A 26,396-nucleotide genomic window follows, 5' to 3' on the forward strand; every position below is an offset into this window, starting at 1 on the left:
CCAACAATTCAACGTTTATTGGCGGGCGGCGCCAGCCAATCACAGAGCGCGCTATCACATGCGTCAGACAATGACATCACCCGTATCCTCCACCTTCTCCAACCAACCATTTAGAGGCCATTAGAGGAAAAGGCGTAGCGTAAGAGGGGGAGGGTTAAAGTGAGCTGCGCGCGCAGAGGTTGGGAAGGAGTTGGCGCGTGCGCTCGCTCGCTGTTCTCTAGACACGCGCTTGCCTCGTGAGCAGCTGTGGGACGGTTATGGGCGGGATTGGTTGCGGTTGCCGGCGGTTAGGGAATGGGGCGGTTACAGCAGTTTTCTTCAGCTGCATGTACGGGTGCAGCTGACAGGTTGCTGAGCTGCTCCGCCCTTCCCGACCTAGGGGCCGTTCCTGCTCGTCTCTCACCTTCTGCTGAGGAGTGTCCCCCATAGCTCCTCGCACAGCAGTACCTGCCGCAGCTAGCAGTGACGGGCTGTCTGGGTGTGCTTATGCTGTAGAGTTAGCACAGGGTTCAAACAGGCTCAAGCTTAACTACTGCTAAAATGGCCATCTACGTGACCAGGGAGAGGCGGTTGGCCAATGGAGGCTCCTGCGACTGTGGGGCTTGTTTCCGGTCCCTCGTCCGCTCACGTCTCCGGGCGGAGTTCCTCTGGGCGGCGTCTGCTGGCTCCCTTGATGCCTTCGAGGAGCAGTGGGCGCTGTCCGGGGTTCTCTGCTCGGTGTCCCCGTCAGGATCCCTTCTTATGACCCTTTGACCACGCTCCTGTCCCTGTTGTTTTATTAGTTGTCCCCTGCAATTAGTGGGTTTCTGAGGCCCTGTGGTACCTCCCCTTAGGCTGGGGGGGGTTCCATTGGCATGGGGCGGGCTTTGCCTGCCCCATTTCCCGGAAACCCAATGGATACTGCTAAAATGGCCATCTACGTGACCAGGGAGAGGCGGTTGGCCAATGGAGACTCCTGCGACTGGGGGGCTTGTTTCCAATCTTTAGTCCGTTCACGTCTCCGGGCGGAGTTCCTCTGGGCAGCGTCCGCTGGCTCCCTTGACGCCTTTGAGGAGCAGTGGGTGCTGTCCGGGGTTCTCTGCTCGGTGTCCCTGTCAGGCTCCCTTCTTATGACCCTTTGACCGCACCAGGGCCGCCCAGAGGGGGGGGCAAGACAAAGCCAGCCCATGGGATACTTCTGGGGTACTCCCAGAGAGAGCACAAGTCCAATGAGGCTATGTCTACACTGTAAATGACAGTGTTTGAACCCTGATTCCTAGCTTGACTCAGGCTCCAACTCTCTGCTCCCATGGAGTCCTATGTTCCAGCCCTGGGTTAGTGTGATTGGGCTGCAGCATCTATTGGGTTTCTGGGAAATGGGGCGGACAAAGCCCGCCCCATGCTAATGGATCCCCCCGCATAGAATCATAGATTATTAGGGTTGGAAGGGACCTCAAGAGATCATCTAGTCCAACCCCCTGCTCAAAGCAGGACCAATCCCCAAATGGCCCCCTCAAGGATTGAACTCACAACCCTGGGTTTAGCAGGCCAATGCTCAAACCACTGAGCTATCCCTCCCCCCTTGGATTTGAACTAATGACCACTTGATCTGCAGTTAAACACTCTACCACTGAGCTATACCCCCCCCCAGCCTAAGGGGAGGTTCCACAGGGTCTGGGGTTACAAATAAATGTAGCTGCTCAAGCCTTACATTAACTTAAGTTTTCCTAAACTTGCACTTACAGTGCACTGTAGACATACCGTCTGGCTACTCTGCTGTCTGTCCTTACTTCAGGTTACAATAGTGGTGGAGACCTGGGGTATGTCTACACTGCAAAAAAACCCTGTAGCAGCAAGTCTCAGAGTCTGAGTTAGTTGACTCTGGCTCCTGCTGCAGGGCTAAAAATAGCAGTGTAGATGTTCCTGCTCAGGCTGGAGCCCATACTCTGAAATCCAGTGAGTGGGGAGGGCAATTTTTAGCCCCACAGCCTGAGCTGTCAGACTCACTGCCGCAGGTGGTTTTGATGTAGACATACATGTGGTAACCCTGGCTATCAGCACATCAGACCCAGCTTCTCAAGGTTTCAATATTGCTAACCACCTGAGCCAAGTTACTATGTCTTCACTGCTGCATTAACCCAAGTTAGTTAATCCGAGTTAAGGACACATTGTTTTTTGCAGCACAGACATACATTTGATTATAGCCCATGGGTGCACTTAACCTAAGCCCTGATGCACCAACACAGATCTCACGGCAATGGGCAGAAAAAAGCTGCACAGATAGAAACTGTCCAAACTACTCATAAGCATGGCTCTATCTAACACATCTCCAGGGGGTGGCACCACTCACAAGGACAGCTGCAGCTATAGCCCAGGGTGGCCAGGATCCTGTGTGACTAGGGCTCTGGGTTTAACCATAACAAGCTCATTCTCAAAAGTTGGTAACATAGCATCAGTACTTTAGGCTGGGGGCTTGGGAGACCTGGGTTCAATTTCCTTCCTCCACCACCAACCATAGGCGGCAGGTTTGTATAATTTTTGGTGGGGCCCAAAATGGTGGTGCCCCCTCCCACTCCCGCCCTGTAAGCCGATATAAAATGAAGCTACAACGCGTCAGTGCCACAAGATTACAAGGGTCAATTAAAAGTGGAAAGTCAGAAGCAGCACTTGCCTACTTCAATATACAGTATTATATGTTGTGATGAAGTGGGAATGTTCTTAATATTTTCTCTGAATACTGTGTGGGTGCCTCAGTTTCCCCTGCAAGATGCCAACTGAAGGTGTTGGGGACAAAGAGATCAGGTGGCCTCCTTGTCCGGAAGAGACACAGAGGCCAGAGGAGGGAGTGTCAGTTTGGAGCTGGCTGGGGAAATGGGGAGAGACCCAGAACTTGGTTCTGGGCTCCCCACCCCCCAAGATAGACCTGACAGAGGGGTTCTGTTTTCTGTACCAACAAGCTCTGTTTAAACTGTGTTCCCGTCATCTAATAAACCTTCTGTTTTACTGTCTGGCTGAGAGTCACATCTGACTGCGGAGTTGGGGTGCAGGGCCCTCTGGTTGCCCCAGGACCAGCCTGGGCAGACTCGCTGTGGAAAGTGCATGACGTGGAAGGGCATGCTGAATGCTCCGAGGTCAGACCCAGGAAGGTGTAAGCTTCTTGCCCTGGAGACAGTATGCTCCAAGAGAGGAGGCTCCCCCAGAGTCCTGACTGGCTTTGTATGGAGTTGTTCCAAAGCATCACAGCATCCCCTTCCACACCGTGCACTTCCCAGAAGTCCGCACAGGCACTGACACTCCCTCCTCCGGCCTTTGTCTCTTTTCCAGGCATTAGGAGGCCACCCGATCTCTCTGTTCTCCAACACCTTCAGTTGGTACCTTGCAGGGGAAACTGATTTGGGAGAAATGAAGTAAAAGCTGCCCAAACCGAGCTTGAGCACTCCTGAATTTTGAGGTGTTCAAATCCGGAAGGCAGGTGCTGGGGGTGGGAGAGGGCTGTGGGCTCCATGGGGGAGCATGGCAGCAACTGTCTGGAGCTGCAAAGAGCCAGACACGCTGGTCTGAGTGGCACAGTAAGCGGTTTGGGGGTTGGAGAAGAGGTAGGGAGTTCCGGGGGCCAGTCAAGGGACAAGGCGCAGGGGGGGTTGGATGGGGCAGAGGTTCGAAGGGGCAGTCAGGGGACAGGAAGCAATTGGATAGGCATGGGAGTCCAGGAGGTTTATCAGGGGACAGGTAGGGGGGTGCGGTCCTGGGGGGGAAGTTGGGTGGGGTCTCAGGAGGGGGCAGTTGGGGACAAGGAGAAGGGAGGCTTAGATAGGGGCTGAGGTCCCAAGGGGCAGTTAGGGGTAGGGGTCTCGGGAGGGGGTAATCGGGGAACAAGGACCAGTGGTGCTTAGATAGGGGGTGGAGGTCCTGGGGGGCAGTTGGGGCAGGGGTCGGGGGAGGGGGTAATCAGCGGCCAGGGGCTGGGATTCAAAGGGCTCTGGGCTGCTGGCAGCCGTGGGGATCCCAGAGCCCTTTAAATCCCAGCCCCAGCTGGGAGTCAGAGGGCTCTGGGCTGCCTGCAACTGCGGGGAGCCCAGAGCCTTTTAAATCCCAGCCGTGGCCGGGAATCAGAGGGCTCTGGGCTGCCCGCTGTGGCGGGGAGCCCAGAGCCTTTTAAATCCCAGCCGCGGCTGGGAATCAGAGGGCTCTGGGCTGCCCGCTGCGGCGGGGAGCCCAGAGCCCTTTAAATCTCAGCCGCGGCTGGGATTTAAAGGGCTCTGGGCTGCCTGCAACCGCGGGGAGCTCAGAGCCTTTTAAATCCCAGCCGCAGCTGGGATTTAAAGGGCTCTGGGCTGCCAGCAGCGCAGAGCAGGGGAGAAACCTAGCTCCAAATATTGCTGGAGCAGAGCCCCTGTCTGTGAATATTCCTGGGGCTAAAGCCCCAGAAGCCCATATAAGTTGGCGCCCATGCCACCAACTCCCTTTGTGGCCTTTGGCAAGTCACTGAGGGTGAGTCTTCACAGCAAAAGCTGTGCACAGATTAGCCTGCCCAAATTAGTTTGAATCTAGCTAGCACAGAAATAGTGTTGGGCCAAGCATGTTTATCTGATTTCCCTGTTGCATATGGAGACCATTTTTAGTTTCAAAATGGACTCCTGGGTCACCCGACTCAGCTGTTTCACTCTTTTGATTTAAACCTGGTAAGCAACTTCCAGTTTTAACTGTTTTTTCCCAGGAAATGCACAGGGCTTCCTGAGCAGGGGTTCCCTTGAGGGTTTTTTTCCTGCCAAAAGAGAGTATATAAGGCTAATCAGCCCTCACAATCAGGCTGCCCATCTTAGTGGCAGGAGTGCGCATGTTTTCCTTTTCAGGTTGAACTTTTCAGGACCCGTAGAATCATCATCACACCGGGATCTTCTCCTCAGAGGACGCCTTAGAGTCCTCTCCTGCGGCTTTACATTAGCCAAAGGATTGCAGGTCCTGAGCCAAACCCTTCCCCCCCCACTGACTGATGATGGAGCTTGAACTGTGAAGAAGGTTACTATAATCGGACTTTTTATTCGATTACCTACCTTGCTGTCTATGGTTTGGCCTAAGGGTTTGTAAGGGGCTGGCTTCATGCCACCTATTGTAATCACTGTAATTGAATTGTTTTCCTCTCACCCCATTTTCCCTTATCCTGTATACCAATCCCTATAATACACTTGCTCCTGTTTGTATCAATGTACTACAATTCCTCATTATTTCCAGAACCTACAGGTGATAGATACTGAGAACAGGAAAATGAATAGTAAATTTATAGGGTTTATGTCTGCATCTTTCTTTCATTTTATCCCATCCTATCAATAAGTAAAGGTAGAACAGTATGGACTAGCACTGTGCATACCCAGGGTCTGTGTCAGGCTTGTACTATCCCCCCTGAAGCCTGCACTGCGCTAGTTGGATTCAGACTAGCTCGGGTAAGCTACTCTGTGCACAGCTTTTGCTGTATAGTCATAAGAATGGCCATACTGGGTCAGACCAAAGGTCCATCTAGCCATTGATGGATCTATCCTCCATGCATTTATCTAGTTCTTTTTTGAACCCTGTTATAGTCTTGGCCTTCACAACATCCTCCGGCAAAGAATTCCACTGGTTGACTGTGCACTGTGTGAAGAAATACTTCCTTTTGTTTGTTTTAAACCTGCTGCCTCTTAATTTCACTTGGTGCCTCCTAGTAATATGTGTTATAGTCATACTCTATCTCTTTGTACCTCAGTTCCCCATCTGTAAAATTGGTATAATGATACTTCCCTATCATCCATGGTTGTTGTGAGGATAAATGCATTAAAAGCCAAAGTGTCAGACACTGTAAAAGGAGGTTATGTACCTAGAATAGGCAGATAGAGGGGAGAAAAACATTTAAAAAAACAGGAGAATGTGATTGTCAAATCACAAAAATGATCAGGGTTTACAAGGGCAGGTGTAATACTTGATACTACTCTTAACTCGTCTTTTGAAAATGACTATATTTCAAGACAACTGTGTCCTTGAATGATGAGACTCTCTTGAAAGAATCTGCCATGCTGCTGCCTTTGTTTTTGCCATGAAGTTTTGAACTGGTTAGAATGTGTACTAGTCTGGAACCACATTCCAGAGGTCTTCACATAAAATTGCTCCCATTTATAAAGTGTGGACTCCAGATTAAGAATTATTGCTAACTGCAGCAGAATTGCATGAGAGGAGAGGAGTTCTCTCAATTACCCATTTAGGGATAAAAGGTTCATGCTAAAACCATGATTTCCACCCAAAAAATCATGGCTAGCCAGAGCAGACACCATTTTGCACTCCTGGCCTCAGTAGGCAAACTGATAAATGCTGCATCTATTCGGTTGGAATGGTCTTAGCGAACAGCAGTCTAATCTTTAGGTGATAAAGTCATGGGTAGATAAAGTGTTACCAGGTCCATATAAAAAATAAATGGTCACTCTCTCCTTATCCAACTAAAGTGACTTCACTAAAGTGGCCATAGGTCTAACCATACCCCTAAAGTGTAAAGTTGAGGCCAGGTCTGCTCTAAACTTACATCAGTATAACTATGTTGCTCAGAGGTGTGAAAAATCCCATTGACATAGCTACTGCCTCTCATGGAAGTGAATTAACTATGCCGACAGGAAAAACTCTCCTGTTGGCATAGTAGCGTCTTCACTGAAGCACTACAGCAGACCAGCTCCACTGATGTAGCTGTGCCACCATAGCGTTGTAAGGGTAGGTCTGCCCTGAGTGACAGATAGATGGTGTTATAATACTTGCCAGTTCATCTAGCTACTTCCTATAACCTACCAACAGTGCCTTTGTTTTATCTGTATTGAGTCTTCAGGTTGTTTACGTGTGGAAATTTACAAGCAAACTATACCAGTGTAATTATAAATCTATAGTTACACTAATGTATCCCCCTGTGTGGATGCTCTTACTCTAGCTGTGGGAATTCTGCACCAAAAAAAATAAAATTCTGCACACAATATTTTAAAATTCTGCATATTTTGTCAAAATAACACAATATAATCACACCAATTTGTTATTTTTGATCATTTATTTCAAAATACCTGTCAGCAAGTATGTCTGTAACAATACAGACAACAAAAAAGATTCAGGAAATGTTTTTTGACAAATAGATTCCTTACTAGGCATATTAATACAGAACTCTGAGTAATAATTCATTTAAACTAAAATACAGAATCGTATTTCCACACCCTTCAAAAGCAGTGCAAAGGCTTGGGGGAGTCAGGGGTAACGGAGGAGCTGAAGGAGATGGAAGTAAATTGCTGGGAAGGAGCCTGGGTATGAACTTGGAGGGTTGCTGGGTATGGGTGGGAAAAGTATGAAACAGGTTTTTTGGGGGGAGGGAGGGCAGAGAGGGATTTTTAGGGAGCTCCCCCCATGCAGACCCTGGCTGACCCCTAACCTCTCCCATTCAGTCAGGCACATCTGCCCCATCCCCATGTGTTCCTTCACCCACGTGTCCCTCCACCCCCATGCAGACACCCATTCCCCCCATCCCCATGTGGCCCTTCACCGCCTTCCCCTGTCCCTTTGTGGCTCTGTAAACCCTCCCCCATCCCCATGTGGCTCTGTGCCCCCACCCAGTCACTCCCCAGTCCCTATGTGTCCCTGTATCCCCTACCCATGTCCTCATGTTTCCCTGTGCCCCCACCAGCCATTCCCTGTCCCTATGTAGCTCTGCACCCCCTTCCGCATCACCATGTGGCCCTGCACCTCCCTCCTCACTGTGGCCCTGTGCCTCCACTCCCATTCAGCCCCTGCACCAATCTGTCCTCCCCCACTAGCCCTTATGAGCCCCTGTCTGACCTCCCCCAGCACCCTATGCTGTCCACCTCCCCATAGCCCCTGTCTCCTGACCTGGCCCACTGCGAAGAAGGCTCTGCAGGATCTTTCTCTTCCCTAGTTGGCTGGGAGCTGCTGTGTTCTATAGCCACAGTGGCCTCTGGTGGGCAAAAGGCAGAACTGCAGCAACATTTCACCAGACGCTTTTTTCTGCATAAAAAATTAAAAATATGCACAGCTCATTAATTATGAGTGCACAGTAGCACAGAATTCCCTCAGGTCTGTAATGATACAACACTGACTCTGAGTCAACTGAAGTCACAACAAAGTTTTCTTGCCATGTTAAACCCCTTAACATTATCAGCAAAACAGCCAAGGGTTCAGTTATGGCAAACAGGAGTAGAGAATGACTCTGGTAGCCTGTCTGCTCCAGCTACCACCAGTTGAGCACCTATCTCCTGGTACAGATCAGCTCCATCTGCGATGGAGTTGGCTGGTCTAGAGACATGATGAGTCCAATACCGGTGAATATAGCAGAAAGACTCAAAATATGAAGCATCTTTTGTGATGCGAGCTGCTTGAGCACAAATGCTCTTCCAATGACCTGGCAGAGTGCAATGATCAGGCAACTGGATGTGCACAGGTGTGGTGGGAAGCAGTAAGAGGCCATGATAAGAAGATGATCCACTGAGTTTGTTGGGCTATTGTAAACCAGTATACCTGGTGTCAAAGGGCTTATGTGTGCCTTACTGTTACATGCACAGGACCCAGGATTTGTGCCATAGCGCATGAAAATAAAAAGAGTTTTCTTGTATTTTGGCAGAGAGGGGAAGGTGAAAAGCTTCCCATCTGTGAGCTACATAATGATTTCTGATTGGATTTCTCTGCAACCTTTTCTTTTTCAATTCTGCAAAATATTTGAGGAATTTAAAGTTAGATGTACTTTAGTGTAGTTCTATTTTCAAACATGTTCTTATTAGAAATTGGCACAGAATATTTTCCTGGCTGAGTGGAACAGTCAGATTACTGCCAAAAAACCCTTTAGTCCTTGCCTTAATAAGTAACAATCACAGAAGCAGTTGATAGTTTGGGAAGAATGTGAGTGTGAATCACACTTATGTGTTGATGACACACGATCATTTGTTGTTGTTTGTGAATTATGTAGCACCACAGGTTTTGCAAGACACCTTACAATTAGAATAAAAAGCAAACCCCCTGCTGAAGCCCTGATTTTGAAAATTTAAGTGGGACTACTCACATGCATAAAGTTAATTATGTGCCCATTGCAGGACTGGGGCCTCTGAAAATTTAGATACTTAAAGATGGATTTATGGTTTAGTTCAAGCACCCAAGTTTGAAAAACTTTATTTTTTTGATTTTCAGTTCACCTTTAATCTCTGATTTCTGTAGAATCAAAGCATGAATGAATGAATTTAAGTTCTTTACCTTAGGCCTGGTCTACACTGGGGGGGTGTGTGTGTGGGTCGAACTAAGGTACGCAACTTCAGCTACGCGAATAGCGTAGTTGAAGTCGAACTACCTTAGTTCGAACTACCTACCCATCCTCCGCCACCGCCGTTCGTGGTGGTGGAGTTCCGGAGTCGACGGGAGCGCGTTCAGAGTTCGATTGCTACTTGCCGATCCGGGCAGGTAGTATGGACGTACCCTTAGTGGTTTTCTATCTAAGGTATGTCTATAGCCCCTACTATCTGAGCCACTTTTACTTTATTATCTGAGCATATTATTGTCTTTAAAATATTTATCCTCACAGCAACCCTGGGAGGTAGGGAAATACTGTTATCCCCATTTTAAAAATTGGGAACTGAGTCACAGAAAGACTAAATGACTTGCCCAGGATCACACAGGAAGGCTGTAGTAGAGCAGTGAACTGAATCACATCTCCCAAGTCCTAGACTAGTATCATGACCAGTGAGCCATCCTTCTTCTTTCAGGAAAGGATAAGTAAGTTGAGCTATATTGTAATTTTTCAGTTTTTTTACTTCTAGTCACTTGAGTCAAATTCTACCTACAAACATGTATACATACTCACACTGAAGAATGTTACATTGGTGGAAACCTGCTGATCGAAATTCAGATCAGTTGGAGTGGCAGCCATTTGAGACTAGGACAGAAGTGTGTGTGTGTGTGTGTGTGTGTGTGTGTGTGTGTGTGTGTGTGTGTGTGTGTGTGTGTGTGTGTGTGTGTGTGAGAACACAGAATCAGACCTGGAAATGTAAACAACAGTTGAACTGCTACTTCTGTGAGCTTGAGAGTCAGGCTGAAGAAAAGGAGCAAAAATATGGGTATAACTGTAAATTAGACCAGACTTACAGATCTTTAGTGCCACAGAGTGTGGCATTGTCAGGCTCAATTGTAGCTCCATGATGCGCGCGCGCACACACACACACAGGGGAACCTCCATGTGTAGATCACACCTCACAGAGCATTCAGAATGAGCTGCTGTCATGGCAGTGTCCTCGCTGCAACCCATAGACTAAAGAGGGAGCTCCATGGATTTGGAAATCCATAAGTGGGGAGCTGCTGGGAGAGTTGGTGTGCTGGGGAGGAGTGGGTGGGCCAGGCAGGACTGGAAAGGGATGCACTTTCAGTGAAAGTACTTGTGTGTAAAGTTAAGCACATGTTTAAGTCTTGGCAGTATTGGGTTAAATTAGATCAGTGGTCCCCAACCCTTTTCGTCTGGTGGGTGCCAGACAACGAGCCACAGAGGACCATGGCAACGGACGAGCATCTGCTGAAAGTCCGCTGACAAGTGGCAATGTCAAGAGGCGTCGCTGCCAAAATGTTGCCGACAAGTAGCATCATCCAGAGGCATCACCGCCGAAATGCTGCTGATTTTTGGCGGTATTTCAGCGGCGACTCCTCTGGCTGATGCTACTTGTCCGCATTTCAGCGGATGCTTGTCCACCGGCCAGTACGTGGGCACACTTAGACGCCCAGGCGGGTGCCATGGCACCCACGGGCACCGCGTTGGGGACCCCTGAATTAGATGTATAACACCATGAGAGAGTCCAACACAACATAGTGAGAGAAGATGATGGGAAACAAACACTGACACAAAAGCAAACAATGTAACTGGGCAGGCATTATTTACAAAGAATTCTGAACATTCTCCCCTTTGAAGAAGGGGCTATAGGACAGCCAGATGCTGGAAAAGTCTTGGTTGCATGATGCCAATGGAGCCACACTAACAGAGCTGGGCATAGGGCTGGGGTATAGAGTCAGCAGAAGTACAGGGCCTCTCCATATGTGCCTCCTGTTTATTCACTGGGATCCAGGCAGGTCCCTGCAGAGCGACAGGGTTTTGGGGCTGGTCCCATAGACTTTTTCCATGGCAAATCATCTCAGTGAGGATAATTTTGCTGAGATTTCCTTCCATTTAATCTGCTCCTGTATGTTTTCCTGTGAGAGGGGTGATTGGAACCTTAGTAAGGTATAGATGGATTTCAAAAGAAGTCACTATTGAAGAATACTTGTGCTTAACCAAATCATAACACTGAATTTAGGAGATGATTATTTCCATAGCAACTGACTCTGGTATCACAAAGGTATAATAATTGTAGAATCAAGCAGAAGAACATGGAGAGTGAGGAAGCGCAATCCAGCCCAGAATTTCCTCATGGGCTGTTCAGCATCACAACACTTCAAAGTGGGACAATGGCTTTATTTTTAAGTTACCAATAGTTTTTGATGTAATAATAATTTATTATTCATTCATTGCCTTCCATGTCCATAGCAGTCTAAAGATAAGGGCCCAGATCCACAAAGTCTCAGGTTTGGGCACTGCACAGGGATATGTACAATGTAAACTCATTAATAAAGTTTGCCTTCCCCTCAATGTGGGAAAGATATACAACAAGCCTCTGTTAACCAAGCTGAGATTTCCCCCTCCCCGCCCCAGACACTTCACTCAAAGGCATACTGGGTTAGATAAATAAAAAAAAAGTTTATTAACTACAAAGAGAGATTAAGTGATTATAAGTGATAAACGGATCAAAGCAGATTATGTAGTGTTATGTTCCCCTGGCATTATCTGGACTGGTAATCTGTTAGGTCACTCTAGTTCTCAAATCTGGGAACCAGCCTTACCCTGCTCTGCTGAGAAAAACCTCCCCTCCTGGGCTGTTCATGCACAGACTCTAGCACAGGGATTCTCAAACTGGGGGGTCAGGACCCTTCAGGGGAGTTGTGAGGTTATTACATGGGGGAGGGGGGGTTGCAAGCTGTCAACCTCCACCCCAAACCCTGCTTTGCCTCCAACATTTATAATGCTGTTAAATAGATTTTAAAAGTGTTTTTAATTTATAAGGATGTTTGCACTCAGAGGCTTGCTATGTGAAAGGGGTAACCAGTAAAAAAAAGTTTGAGAGCCACTGCTCTAGCACGTAAACTGCTCCCAGCTATGTGAGTGAGCATTTTTGGCCAGCCGTGGCTTGGATTATGCTACCGAATGACACTAGCCAATATCTCCGGTCCCAGACACAACCCTAGGAACCTCCATCTTGCAGTGTCCAGTTATTCCTGCTGGATGCTGCAAGCTTATACAAGTTCATCAATTTACACAAAGAAATTGATATGTACCAGGCTTGTTATCCCAAGGGGAGTCTCTGACATGCTTCAAACCAAACACACTGCTTCAGGGAGAACAAACAAATTTATTAACTAAAAAAAATAGATTTTAAGTGATTATAAGTCAAAGCACAAGAAATCAGATTTGGTCAAATGAAACAAAAACAAAATGCATTCTAAGCTGATCTTAACACCTGCAGTGCCCTTACAAACTTAGATGCTTCTCGCCACAGGCTGGCTGGTTGCTCTTCAGCCAAGCTCTCCCCTTTGATCAGCGCTTCAGTCGCTTGGTGGTGGTGTCTGTAGATGGAGATGGAAGAGAGAGGATGGCAAACAGGTCTCCCTTTTATCATGTTCTTTCTTCCCTCTTGGCTTTGCCCCCTCTCCCTTCAGGGTCAGGTGAGCATTACCTCATTGTAGTCCCAAACTGACCAAGGGAAGGGGGGTGACTCGCTTGAGAGTCCAACAGATCTTTTGTTGCTGCCTAGGCCAGTGTCCTTTGTTCCTGTGAGGCTGGGTTTGTTCCATACATGCCTTGATGAGGCGTGAACTGCCCCTCTGCCCTTTGAGAGTTTTGCCTGGGCTTGTTTTAAGCAATGAGGACACATTCAGCCTGTGGCAGGGCAATAACTCACTGGCACAGCACCTCCTGCTGGTCATCCTGGGAATTAGCTCTTCCAGCTCAGAGCACCCTCTGCAGGCCACTGTCTCACGTGCCACTGGTCTGTGTCCCTCCCAGACCCCAGTACCCCTCTACATCAGGGTTCTGCCCCCAGCAGTAACCCACAGTCTGGGTCTCCCCACACAGGGGAACCCCTAACCCTCTATCCCCACCTTGCCTCAGTGACTACTGCCAGCCATCATCTATCCCCCACTCCTTGGGGCTGACTGCAGTCTATAAACCACTCATCATCAGCAAGGGGGTTAGGACCTGCTGCCTTTGCCTGTCTCTGGGCTGCCCCTCTGCAACCCCAGTAACTATTTGACCCATTTGGCAAGGCCTACAGCCTAGGGTTTTTCCTGGCTGGAGCTCCCCAGCTCCCTCTGCCCTTCCCCAGCACTACCCCATCTCAGCTACCCTTCTTCACACCCAGGCAGGTAGGTCCTTCTCTTTCAAAAAGCTCCAGAGATAATGTGTGTTTTAGCTTTTGGCCCACAACCCTCTTATAAGGGCCAGCTGGCTTAAGCTGATTAAGCTGGCCACAGCTGTGGCTGTTTTCCCCATCAGCCTCCCTTTTCCCAGATGCAGCCCTCTCCAGGGCCGGAGTGGGGTGACCACACTGCTACACAGCCTCATAACTATATACATGAAATTACAACCTATAACATTACTGTGATAAATGAAGAGGGAGGTAGCTCCCTTTTATGGACACCCAGCCAGCCAGTTAACTATAAAATCCCTGTTAGTAGCTGTTCTCTGCTTGCTTTACCTGTAAAGGGTCAAAAAGCCCATAGGTAAAAAGGAAGGAAGTAAGCACCTGACCAAAAGGGCCAATGAGAAGGCTAGAACTTTTTAAAATTGGGGGAAAAAAACCTTTCCTTTTGTGTGTGTTTGCTTTCCCAGAGAGGAGGGACAGAGCAGCAATGCTGTAAAAAACTGTGGGCCAGATATGAAAATCATCAGATCATATGAAGAAACTACTCATTTGAAACCCTCAGATATGTAGGTAGACTAGGAAATGTCTAGGAAGATGCAATTAGGTTTATCTCTTTATGGCTTATGGGCTCCTCTGTGCTAACCCCAGGTGCTTTAGGTTCAAAATGATCCCACCGCTGTGCTACCATGTCAAGGCTGATTCCCCACTCTGGCACTTTGAGTGCAGAAGGTGGGGACCCACAAGGATTCTAAAAATGAATGCTGACCACTCCCGGCTTGTATTAAACTCCCAGGGTTACAGCTTCTCTCTGACCTTAGATGGGTAGATGCTGCCACCACCCAAGTGCAACCCCCCACCTTTTGGAACACAGGAAGGCACACTTGGGAATTCCTTCCTGTAGGGTACCCTCAAGCCCTTTCACCCCCCACTCTGGGAAAGAACTGAGAAAGAAAACAAAGGAAATTAGCTGTTGCCACGAGCTAATTAAACAACATATGCACAAACCTCTAAGGATACAAACATCCAATCCTGCTCTTAAAAAAAGGTAAACATGGGGGTGCAGGGTGTTCCTCAGGGTACAGAGCATCACACCTAGTAAATAAACAAAACTGCAAACTAAGCCTAACATACTAGATAGATTTGATATGAATTAGCAATTTCTCACTCTGGCTGATGATGCAAGCACTCCACCAAGTTTCCATACACAGGCTAGAAATTCCATTAGCTTGAGACCAGCACTTCCCCAAGTTCAGTCTTTGTTTCTCCATAGACACCTGACAAGACATCTTGTACAAAATGCATCATAATTATGTCATAATCATACAACTAGGAAGAACATGGGGTGCAGTGTCACAAATGTTTCTTTGTTTTACACACTACTGTAATATGCATTATAATGTGCAACATTTAAAAGAGCCACTGGAGGGCTCACTGATTCCATATTAAATGACCAGAAGGTCTTTAAAAGTGAATATTTCCCCTTGTTTTTGGCTCTGGTAATATCAAGAGATCAAAATGTATTAAACATTTTGAGAAAATTGGAAGATAATGGAATTTTTACAGATAATTTCTGTGCATGTCTACTTTTGGTACCTGTGGGTACAGATAATGTTATTCTTTCATCTGAAAATCTATATGCTATATGATTAAGTTTCATGGTGGGGAATATTTCCAAAGGTAGGAGGATCTAAACAACATAGAATAAACACCAAGGACCAGATTGTTCCCTCTTGCAACCCTGCATCATTGTCAGTGTTTTCCTGCCCATGGAAAAGCTATCCCCAAATCTGACAGACTCACCCTTCCTTCTTAACACAGGATGGCTGCTGGCCCCTGTAAATGAAGCAGGTCCAGCGTCCCTGTGTCAGAACAGGTGCTGCTAGTCTGTAGAATTAAGAGGGTGGGGCTGCACCTGGGGCTATAAAGAACCACGGAGAGCCTGAAGTCTGGTCTAGACTACAAAATTAGGTTGGCTTAACTACATGGATCAGGTCTGTGAAAAATTTCATGCTCTGTGCAATGTAATTAAGATGACCTAAGCCCTGCTGTAGATGCCTCAGGATTGATGGAGGAATTCTTCTGTTGACCTAGTTAACACCTCTCAAGGAGGTGGATTTCTACAGTGACAGAAGAACTCCTTCCATCACTGTAGTAAGTGTTCACACTAAAGTGGCACAGCTGTGCCACTGTAGCAATCCTAGTGTAGACATACCCTGTGAGGGGGAAGACTAGCTGAGTCAGAAGTCTGTGAAAATCATCAAGAAAAGGGAGCTGCCTGAGAGTCAGGAGACTCCCTCCCTCTGCTATTCTCTCCCTGAAAGGATGGAATTATCAGGAAGCTAGAGGAGGGGGCTAGCTTGCTGATCCCTCTGAGCCAGAGAACCAAGGGCGGAGAAGGCAGGTGAGAACTGAAGGCTGAGAATAGCAGAGAGAGATGTCTGTTAGCTCTCAGAGCTGAAGGATGAGAGGGAGGCAGTACTGCAGAGCTGGGGCATGGTGAGGGCTCTACTTGAAGTACAGGACTACTTAGACTATTTGGATTACTTCTAGGGGCTCTGAAAGAGAGCAACTGAGTCATACATGTCTGTTGTACCCTGGCTAGCTGCGGCAGGGTGCTCCAGGAAGGGATGCCTTCTGACACCCCCATTCTGAGCAAGGTGCTAAAGTCAGCTTGGGCTCAAAGATGAGTCAGCCATTAGCAAACTGGGCCATTGCTGAAATAAGAGTCTGAGCATGGAGTTGAGAACTAATACATTACATCTCACTGTCAGTTTTTCCTAGTATTTCTGTACCCAATCTTGCTCTTGTTGAAGTTTAAAGGAATTTTGTTTTTGAAGGAAGAGTAATTGGAACCCCACTCAATCTTGCTTTTCCTAATTTAATTCCATTATTTCTTGTTATTCTTTTTACTATACAAGCCTAAATTCCTGTCTGACCTTGGTATTTATACCTTTCTGGTATTGATTATGTCCCCCATTTAGTTCATTTAACCAAAGTATACATATTTAGTGTTTTTAATAAGTACTCCTTGTTGTTTTTAGTCTTCTTTGAGCTCCCTACAGTTTATCAATCTATTTCTGGTAATAACTTGTTCTGGAACTGAATACAATGTTCCAGGTATGGTTGCACCAGAGCTGTACAATAAAGGATCATTTATTCTGTTCTTTGTGGCAATGCCTGTGTATGTATAATATTGCATAACTGTACTGACAATTTTGCTGCCATATCTCACGGAAACTTGTTTAATTTACTGTTCGCTATGACTATGAGATAATTTTGAGTATGGCTCATTTCCAGGTGCCTCCCTTGCATTGAAGATCCATTTGAAATCTCTTTCTCTCAATGTTGCATCTTGCATTTTTCATGTTAAATCTCTTTTTTTTTTTTTATCCTTCCTATATTTCTCAACTTGTTAGGTCCCTTGTGGCTCCCTGCCTTGTCTCAGTTGCTAGAGCTGTCATCTTTTGTAGGAGAAACAGAGAACCTTGAATTTATGTCTTGGAACCATTAGCAATGATCTTTTAGAACTCCTTGAGGATGGGTGAGGCCTCAGAGGACTGAAGAAGGGCAAGCAATAGTACATATCTTTTAAAAAGCGGAACAAAGAGGACCTGAGGAATTATAGACCAATCTGCCTAACTTCAATACCTGGAAAGATACTGGAAGAAATTATTGAACAATCAATTTTGTAAGTACCTTCAGGATAACAGGGATATAAGAAATAGCTAACATGGATGTGTCAACAAAAATGCCAGACCAACCTAATTTCCCTCTTTGAGAGGGTTACTGGCCTAGTGGATAAGGATGAAGCAGTAGATGTCATGTATCTTGATGTTTTTAGTAACGGTTTGACACAGTCCCACATAACAGACTCACAAGCAAACAAGGTAAATGTGGTCTAGATTAAATGACTAAGGGTGGGTACAAAACTGGTTGAAAGATTCTAAACAAAGATTAGTTATCAATGGCTTGCTGTCAAACTGGGAGGGCATATACAGAGGTCAGTCATGGGTCTGGTACTTGTAAATATTTGTATTAATTACTTGGATAACAGAGTAGAAAGTATGCTTATAAAATTTGTGGATGACACCAAGCTGGGGAGTGTTGCACGCCCTTTGAAGGACTGGATTAGAATTCAAAATCCCCATGACAATTTGGATAATTGGTCTGAAATACGATGAAATTCAGTAAAGACAAGTGTAAAGTACTTCACTTAGGAAGAAAAATATCAAATAATTGACTAGCTGGTAGTGCTACTGGAAAGGCTCGGGTTATAATAGATCACTGTTGACCTATATTCAATTTATGTGATGCAGTTGCAAAAGGCTAATATAATTCTGGGGTGTATTAACAGGAGTGTCATATGTTGGACACAGGAGTTAATTGTCCCACTGTACTCAGCAGTGGTGAGGTCTCAGCTGGAGTATTAGCTCCAGTTCTGGTTTCCACACTTTAAGAAAGATGTGGACAAGTTGGTGAGAGTCCAGAGGACAGCAACAAAAATGATAAAAGGTTTAGAAAACCTGACCTATGAAGGAAGGTTGAAAAACTGGACATTTTTTCTTAAGAAAAGACGACTGAGGAGGGACATAAGTCTTCAGATATGTTAAGAGCTGTTATAAGAGAATGGTGATCACTTGTTCTCCATGGCCACTGATGATAGGAAAAGAAGTAATCCACTTAATCTGCAACAAGGGAGATTTAGGTGAGGTGTTAGGAAAAACATCGTAACTATAAGGATAAATACTGGAACAGGCCCAGGTCTACACTAGTGGGAGGGTCGACCTAAGATACGCAACTTCAGGAAGGCTGTGTAATCCCCATCATTGGAAGTTCTTAAAAACAGGCTTGACAAACACCTGTCAGGGATGATCTTCATGTACTTGGTTTTGCTGAGCATAGGAGAGTGGACTAGATTAGTGGTTCTCAACCAGGTGTCTGGGTCCCTCAGGGGGGGCCACCAAGCAAGTCCAGCATTAGACTCGCTGAGGCCCAGAGCAGAAAGCTGAAGTCCTAGTGCATGGGGCTGAAGTCTGGGTCCCTGAGCCCCACCATGCATGGCTGAAGCCAAAGCCTAAGCAATGTAGCTTTGTGGGGGCCGTGTGACATGGGGGCCCCAGGCAGTTGCCTTGCTTGCTACCCCCTAATGCCAGCCCAGGCTTTTATATGCAGAAAACCAGTTTTTGTGGGCTGTGTCATTTTTATAACATGTTTGGAGAGGAGTGGGGGGCTCAGAAAGAAAAGGTTGAGAATCCCTGGACTAGATGACCTCTCAAGGTCCCTTCCAGACCTACATTTCTACAATGTCTTCCCCCTCCGCCCTTTTTTGAGTCATTCTATATAGACATCTGGTTGAAGACTTACTTGATGGTGCTCTTCTAGTGGAGAACATCTACATACTTTCAGGGTATATAGTAAACCTCTGTGCAGGAATAGTCTGAATTTAATAAAAATTAAGCAATGCATAGTTCAGCAACCATTCAGACAAACTGATTCAGCTAGCTGTATAGGTATTAAAACTTAATGCCTTTGTCTTGTTTTTAGCAACATATCAGTGGAGTTGTCATGGATACTGAGTTGAGCCCTGGTTTTGCAACTTGCAGATGTGTTGAAAAATGTAGGGTTTTTTAAATTTTCGTTGTTGTTTGTTGTTGTTTGGTGTGTTTGGTCTTTCTTTTTTTTTCTTTCTTTCTGTTCTAGTCCTACAGTTATCTCAAGGTTATGGGCTTGTTCCAAAGTCCCCTGAAGTAAATGGAAAGATTGTTCAACTTCAATGGGATTTGGATGAACAGTACAATTCTGCAAACTTACTATTTTAGGGTAATTCCCAGAGATCTGCCTAGTTTTACCATATCTTATTCCACTTTTGGAGTACTAATATTTTTTATCTACGTTCAAGTCTTTAGTGACAGGAGTTCATGAGGGGGAAGCATCTTGCTGTACTAGAACATCCCAAACTAAAACTTCTGGCATAATGAATTCTCTGTAGTACATCTCTTCCCCTGGTCCCTCATGTTATGTTCTTATGGTCCCTCATCCTTTCTACAGTAAAATATGCTCCACTACAAGAGGGAGGCAAACTTACCTAGTCATGAAATAGCAGCAGCAGTGTCTGAAAAGTCAGAGGCAAGCATTGCCAGATTAAACCTGTACTTTGATGAATGACTTGATTTCCCCTTCTCCCCCATCCTACCTTCCTGCAAATACATCTTGTGTTATGACTCTTAACCAGCTATATAACTAAAGTTCCTTAGGGCTACTTTCAGGAAAATAAGGCCAGATCTTCCGGAGCGGTGCACTGTGGGTAGCTATCCTGCCGCCCATTGAAATTCTGGGTTGAGATCCCAATGCCTGACGTGTCAAAAACATTGTCGCGACTGGTTCTGGGTACATGTCGTCAGCCTCCGCCCCTCCCCATGAAAGTAATGGCAGACAGTAATTTCGAGCCTTTTTTCCTGGGTTACCCGTGCAGCCGCCATACCACGGCAAGCATAGAGCCCACTCAGCTCACAGTCACCGTACGTTTCCTGGGTGCTGGCAGACATGCTACTGCATTGCTACACAGCAGCAGCTCATTGCCTTTTGGCAGCAGATGGTGCATTACGACTGGTAGGTGTCATCGTCGTCTCCTGGATGCTCTTTTAGCTGACCTTGAGAGGTTGGACAGAGGGAAGGGAAGGACAAGGCCACACTTCACTTTAAAACTTATTGAATGCCAGCTTTCTGTTGCTTGGGCAGTCCTCTTGGGTGGAGTGGTTGGGTGCCTGGAAGCCCCCTCACCGCATTCTTGGGTGTCTGGGTGAGGAGGCTATGGAACTTGGGGAGGAGGGCGGTTGGTTATGCAGGGGCTGTAGCAGCAGTCTGTGCTCATGCTGCCTTTCCTGAACCTCAACCATACACCGGAGCATATCCGTTTGTTCCTCCAGTAGCCTCACCATTGCCTCTTGCCTTCTGTCAGCAAGCTGACACCACTGATCATCTTCAGCCCGCCACCTGTCCTCGCGTTCATATTGTGCTTTCCTGGACTCTGACACTGTCTGCCTCCACGCATTCTGCTGTGCTCTTTCAGTATGGGAGGACTGCATGAGTTCAGAGAACATTTCATCGCAATTGCGTTTTTTTTCCCGCCTTCTAATCTTCACTAGCTTCTGGGAAGGAGAAGATAGTGTGAGCATTGCAACATTTGCAGCTGGTGGAGCGGGGAAAAAGGGAGAATGGTAGTTAAAAAGACACATTTTAGAGAACAATGGGTAGACTCTTTCATGGTAAACCTTGCTGTTAACGTTACATAGCACATGTGCTTTTGGTACAAGGTGGCATTTTGCCTCTTATTGAGGGTATGCCAGTTTGGTGTGAGAGATCACTCACACAGGGCCAGGCAACAGAATTTGGCTTGCAGGCAGCCATGGTAAGACAGTCTCTTGGCTTCTTTAACCTTCATAATGGGAATGGTTTCACACAGCAGCACCCTCATTTCCCATACCAAGCAGCCATTGGGTGGGCCATTTAAAATGGGTTGGCAGTTTAAAAGGAGGGGCTGCAGTTTTTGGGTTAACGTGCAGCACAAACCCAACTCTCTCTCTCACACTCTCTCTCTCTCTCTCTCTCTCTCTCTTTTCTCTGGGATGATCACTTTACCACTCCCCACACCGCATGGCTAACAGTGAGGAACATTTCTGTTCATCCACACGCAAACAGCCCAGCACCTCTGAATGTCCCCTTAATAAAGTCAACTTATTTCAACCAGGTGACCATGAATGATATCACTCTCCTGAGGATAACACAGAGAGATAAAGAACGGATGTTGTTTGAATCCCAGGAAACACCAGGCCCATATGCTGTGTTATGCAATGATTCCAGACTATGTGCTACTGGCCTGGCATAGTAAAGTGTCCTACCATGGAGGATGGAATAAGGCTGCCCTCCCTAGAAACCTTTTGCAAAGGCTTTGCGGGTACATCCAGGAAAGCTTTATGGAGATGTCCCTGGAGGATTTCCGCTCCATCCCCAGACACGTTAACAGACTTTTCCAGTAGCTGTACTGACCATGAATGCCAGGGCAAATTAATCATTAAACACGCTTGCTTTTAAACCATGTCTAATATTTACAAAGGTACACTCACCAGAGGTCCCTTCTCCACCTGGCAGGTCCGGGAGGCAGCCTTGGGTGGGTTTGGGGGGTACTGGGTCCAGGGTGAGAAACAGTTCCTGGCTGTTGGGGAAAATGGTTTCTCTGCTTGCTTGCTGTGAGCTATCTTCAATCTCCTCCTCCTCATCTTCCTCGTCCCCAAAACCTGCATCCCTGTTGTGTGCTACTCCACTGACGGAGTCAAAGCACAGGGGTGGGGTAGTGGTGGCTGCACCACCTAGAATGGCATGCAGCTCATCATAGAAGCGGCATGTCTGGGGCTTTGAGCCAGAGTGGCCATTTGCCTCTCTGTTTTTTTGGTAGGCTTGCCTCAGCTCCTTAAGTTTCACGCGGCTTTGCTGCGGGTCCCTGTTATAGTCCTTCATGCCCTTGGAGATTTTTTTCAAACGTTTGGGCATTTCATCCTTTGGAACCGAGTTCTGATAGCACAGATTCGTCTCCCCATACAGCAATCAGATCCCATACCTCCCATTCGGTCCATGCTGGAGCTCTTTTGCGATTCTGGGACTCCATCATGGTCACCTCTGCTGATGAAATCTGCACTCACTTGCAGATTGCCACGCTGGCCAAACAGGAAATGAGATTCAAAAGTTCGTGGGCCTTTTCCTGTCTACCTGGCCAGTGCATCTGAGTTGAGAGTGCTGTCCAGAGTGGTCACAATGGAGCACTCTGGGATAGCTCCCAGAGGCCAATACCATCAAATTGCAACCACACTCCCCCACCCTACCCCAAATTTGACCCGGCAAGGTCAATTTCAGCGCTAATCCCCTCATCAGGGGAGGAGTACAGAAATTGATTTTAAGAGCCCTTTAAGTTGGGAAAAAAACTGCTTTGTCATGTGGATGGGTGCAGGGTTAAATCGATGTAACGCTGCTAAATTCGACCTAAACTTGTAGTGTAGACCAGGGCTTAGACAGCCAAAGGATGCATACACCACTTCGTATTCTGATCTCTTCAGATATAAAATGCAAGGCTGCAGGCCGACATGTATAGGGAGTTTTGCTATGTATAAATTTAGCCCATATTTATCAAGTGTAATACCTTCCTTGTCTTATACTGTGAATATGCAGATTCATGTGTACACATTGTCTCATTTTGGACCACATGTTTAATGGAAGAGAGGATCAGTAATACAGCATTGACCACATCTTATGAATTTTGCCCCCTAATTTGTTGTTGTACATAATGTTACTGTTTATTGTTAGAGCTCGGGTTTTCAACATTAAAGGAAATAGTAAAAGATTATGGGGATACCCTGTCTGGTACTGCAGGAAGGTAACTAGGACCTGAACCCATCTGTTTGTATTTATTCTGAAATGTTGGATTCGGTGGGGTATTACCACTGTCAGTTACTGATTTGATGGTGTGGAGCAGGACTTTATATGTTTTTGGTTTTTTTTGTGTGTGTAGTGTAAATAAGAGATGGGGTTGGGCTAAATCTGAATTACAGCATTATTGAGAACATGGTTGACAAATTTGTTCAATAAACCACTGGACCATTTGGTTTTGCAACTTAAATTGTTCTCATCAAGCATCTAATATAGATCACTTTTTTAAAATAGCTTTAAGACATGACATTAAAATTAAACTCTCTTTGGAAAGAATTGGGGGTAAATGTGATAACTGCCATTGGTTTATAGCTGTAAATTGTAAAAATTGCAGCTTAAGATTTAAAAAAATACATAGAAGACACTGAGCTTGTCTTGAGAAATACAAATTGGACATTACGCTGTCAAATCTGTCTGGGATGACGTCATAAACAAGATTTTGTGGTATTTGGGTTATTTTCAGGGTACTACATAAACTAATTGTTACCACAGATGGAGCACATGCAAATATATTGGTTCACAGATTTCTACCCCAGTGTTACCAAAAAAAAAAAATTTTAAACCAAATATTTGGCAGTTATTTCCTCCTTTACTAACCTGTTCCATTCTCTGTATTAGAGATGTCACCAGCTATTGTAGGAGAAACTCTGAGCCCTGAATTCAGGTCTTGGCAAATAAAATGCTTTCCATTTCATGTATGAACTTTGTTTTCTTTTGTAGGCTTGTCTATCCGTTGTCATGTATATCAATGACAGTATAAATAAACAATAAGCCACAATCCTATTGAAATCACAAATGCAAAAGTGGTATTCTATATAAAACATTTGTATTTTTAGCAGTGAAAAGCACATTACATTTCTTCAAAGAAGAGACTGTTTAGAATAGCATTTCTCATATTAATGAACAACTGACATTTGCTCTACAACATTGCAAGGGGTAAATGCAAAGTCCAACTTCTAGCTTGAGTAGCTTGGCCAGGAGGAGGAATCCTTCCTCCAGTGGTTCCACTTGGCTGAGATAGACACTGTGGGATCTTTCATGCTTTTGCCTGCTTCCATCCAAGTAGATCCTCTAATGTCATCTGGCCAGACTAGGTTCTGTTTCCTCCTCTCCATTGCCACGCTCTGCCACTGCTAAGGGGCATTTTGTAAAGAACAGGACTGGATTTGCCTTTAAATAACATGGGGAGTTGTGAACTGGTTGATGAGCACCGAGCTGTAAAGCCTAGCCATCAAAACTGTCAGTTCAAGCCACTGCAAGTTCTCTAATTTTATTTCAAACTGAACGATTTAATACATTTTAAAACACAAAACTGCATTTTATTAAAGAAAGCTAATTTTTTTCACTACATTGTCTCTTTAATTTAAAACAAAAAAACTTTTTTTTCCAAAGTAATCCTGCTCCAGGGTGTTTTTCTTACAGTTTGTGCATGTTTGTATGTCTTACATTTCAGGCTTATGAGGCATAACTATTTCTTCAATACGTGTTATAGCATAGCAAGCGTTGCCATGGTACCTTGTAACATTTTTTCAATCAGCAGATGGAACTACATGGAGAAAAGTGTTTTGCTGGTGCAGAAATTTGGAACAGAATAATGCTAAAATAAACTTGTTACAAAAATTATGCCTCATATGATTGATACATTACTGGATTATTTGCTTTAATTTATCATCTGGCTCTTAAACATGTTCCCTCATTTATCTGATATTACATCAGAAAATTCAATAAGTCAAAATTAATACCAGAACGAATTACAAGCTCTTCTTAACCCTAAACAGCTTCCCCCAAAACATTTCTGAGAGTGTAAAACCTTTTTTGTCCCTACCGATGAAGTTAAAAAGTATAGCTAATGAACTGGATGGATGAGGATAGCGGTAAGAGAGAGCTTTTTACATATAGGTCAGTTCACATCCAGCTCAACTCAAACTGTCTGGAAATTTTAATCTTATGGCTGTTTGGTGGTCATTTCCCATGGGACTGGGACCAAAACTAATCCCTACCAAAATTAGTGCTGTTACCTTTGTTGGCAGTGTCAGCAGAGAGATCAAGATCTGAGTGGGCCTGGAGAATTAATTACTATTTTAAGGTACTCCTATGTCTCAGTTTTCTCAGGACCATTGTACAATTTTTTATGTGCTGTTTTGGTGTCTCAAGAACTTTTTGGGATGACCTGGTTTTTCATAAAATTTATCCAAAAGTTTGGATATTTATAACTACACAATGCTACACCACTATAGAAACTTTTGTATGTGCTGTTTCACTCTTGTTACATAGTGAGCAGGTGTTTTGAACCATCCGTTGTTCAAGGCCAAAGCTTGTCAGGCACCAACATCGCAAATTGTAACATGAGTCAAGGACACAGGCTAGCCAGTGCAAAACCCCTCCTCTGGACCCGCAAAAAAGATGGGGAGGGAGTTGGAGAGGAAGGTCGATAAGCACCTGGCAGTCCTTCTGTATCTCACTTTTTTTCTTTTTCATGGTCACCAGAACCAAAGATAGTATAGAAGTGAAGGACAGAGGTAGGAAAAAGGAGCGCCGAGCAAGAAATCAACCTTGCCTTGATCTATTCCATGGCTCCAGTTGGAGCTTTTTCTACCAGGTGAAGCAGATCAAAGGAAAGAGGCAGAATGCAGAGCACTTGAGTATTTTGTACCTCTAAAAAATATTGCCATGAAAGTGTCCTGGATTTGAAAAAAAAAGTCTCCTTAATCTTATGCTTGGGGTATGATCCTTTTAGGTGAGGGTTGAGACACACTGTCACATGATGCAACTTGCATGTTGCACTGACAATGTTAGGTCTCTTCTATGGTTAAATAGAGGATTTCAGTTTCCAGGGCTATCACTTAGACACCTTTCAAGAGCACTAAATATACACATGCACACACATTAAATGGAAGAGGGTAATTGCAAAGCCATAAGCTTTGCTTTGTCTTCAGTACCAAGAAAAAATGTTGGAAGCTGTTTGGATTGGAGATGAGACTGTCAAAATCAAATGAAATAGACTCAGTGCTTACAGAGACTGGCCACAGCTCTCTAACCTTGTTAAGATTCACAGTCATGAAATGCTAATGGCATCTCAAGTGAGGGAAGCCCTCCTCACCAGTAGCTGTGGAGTGGTCTGTGGCTGATCCGCTCTGCCCATCCCTCCAGTGGCTGAGTCCATGACTCTTCCCCTTGACGGATTCATATGGTAGAGGCAGGGACAGTGCTAGCCCATTGTGGGGACCCTAAGCAGGAATATTTTGCCCCCTCAGAACACATGCTGATAATTAAAAGATGTCTTCCCCACAACATCCCAACATGGAAGCAGGCTCCTTTGTGTCTCTCCACCAGGGAGACCCCAAGGGCTAAGGATGACCCCATCCAACCAGACCTGGAGCCACATGAAAGGATCTGCCTCTTGAGAAAGGAACTGGTTGATCTCTTCCACAACCCAGGCAATTGGGAGGG

General features: G+C 45.7%; 1 protein-coding gene across 1 annotated transcript in view; it reads left to right on the top strand.

The window, feature by feature from the left end:
- Window positions 1–15,690: 15,690 nt before the first annotated feature.
- The window catches only part of SHC3 (SHC adaptor protein 3), a 116,120-nt gene continuing 105,414 nt past the window's right edge, over window positions 15,691–26,396 (top strand). Inside the window, exons 1-2 of the mRNA XM_039542779.1 lie at window positions 15,691–15,870; window positions 16,886–17,157. The gene's annotated coding sequence lies outside the window, so the exon portion shown is untranslated. The remainder of the gene's footprint in view (window positions 15,871–16,885; window positions 17,158–26,396) is intronic.

The sequence above is a fragment of the Mauremys reevesii genome, linkage group 6 (assembly GCF_016161935.1).
Source record: "Mauremys reevesii isolate NIE-2019 linkage group 6, ASM1616193v1, whole genome shotgun sequence".
Lineage (NCBI taxonomy): Eukaryota > Metazoa > Chordata > Testudines > Geoemydidae > Mauremys > Mauremys reevesii.